The following is a 1,369-nucleotide window of genomic DNA, read 5'->3' as shown; positions in this document are numbered from 1 at the left end:
GCTGTGCTAAAGAATAACATTGTGCCGCAGTTATTACGGCTCCAGATCCCGTGCTGCTCCTCGCACAGCCGTAACGTTATATCCGATGGCCGTTGAACCCCTATAGATATATCAGAGGAACTGGACGTTGAAGGATTGGTTATACACCAGGGATATACTTACCCATTAGACTAGTCAACCAACAAAATAAAACTATCCAGAGAACTTGAGGGGTTAAAAATCTTCACTTCTTTATTTTCCCAGCATTCCCTTTAAATGACTATATACATAGCTGCCTGGTACAAACCTGCGCCTTCCAGTTGCCTACAAGCACCTTCCATGGTAACACTGTTACTAGCAATGTGGTCACCTCTTAAAGGGGTACTCCACTCATACATAACTTCTGATATGTTGCTGCCCATGGTGAGACTAACAATTCCTTCCATACTTGTTATTATCTATTTAGTCTCCTTCCCCCAGTTCTCAGCTGCTGCTTTCTGCTGAGGACACAAAAATCTGTGTGTGAGCTTTTCTCTCTGTCTCCCCCCTCCCCTTACGAGACGGATGATGTAAACAAGTCCCTATCTGCAACTTTGTAATACCAGGAGGGATAATCACAGGGAGTTTATCAGCAACTTGACCTCAGATTAACCCTTCCAGCCAGTGGCGTAGCTATCATGTAGGCAAACCAGGCAACTGCTATGGGGCCCGGTCTCCTAGGAGGCCCTGAGAGTGTCGGCAGATTTAATAGGCTCTTACTGGCTGTGCTGATTACCAGACTTCGGGGGCTTGAGTGTTCTGTTCCCGCTCTGTGTGTACATGACCTGGTGACCTCTTCTCTCTCCCTATACCATCCCCTGCCCCACATTGACCTTTCATTAATAATGCTGTGGGACTTACAGGGGCTCCTCATATATCTAAAGAGATTAGAAGTAACAAGTTTCCGGACCTGCTGCTGTCAGTTTTTACTGGGGTGAATCGGTGGAGGAAAGTCAGGCAGGACAAGGTGAAGCAGGTCAAAAAATATACTGTATATAGGTGTGATATGCAGTAGATTAGTGCAAAAGACGTCCTGCAAGTGTAGATGTGTGGTGCACCACCGGTGTGGTGGATGGCCAGTCACTTGCCAGATGGTGCTGTGTGACTCCACTGCAGTAGTGGGTGGTCAGGATATAGCCCAGCCAGGTGTTATGCTGTTGTGATGCCAGTGCCGGTTGGGCACACAGGTATGCTGGCACACCTGCTTTTATTTTAGCTAGACTGGCTATACCCTTTCCCCTGTGATCAGTAACCTGCCGGCTGTTTGGGGGTCCCTTGTGTACTTATCACGGTGGTCCGGAGTGGAGTTGTGACCCACCCAGACTATTGGTACCGCCACCCACTGAAAGGG

This window comes from Dendropsophus ebraccatus, chromosome 10 (assembly GCF_027789765.1).
Source record: "Dendropsophus ebraccatus isolate aDenEbr1 chromosome 10, aDenEbr1.pat, whole genome shotgun sequence".
In the NCBI taxonomy this organism is placed as follows: Eukaryota; Metazoa; Chordata; class Amphibia; order Anura; family Hylidae; genus Dendropsophus; species Dendropsophus ebraccatus.
This window is presented reverse-complemented; position numbering follows the sequence as displayed.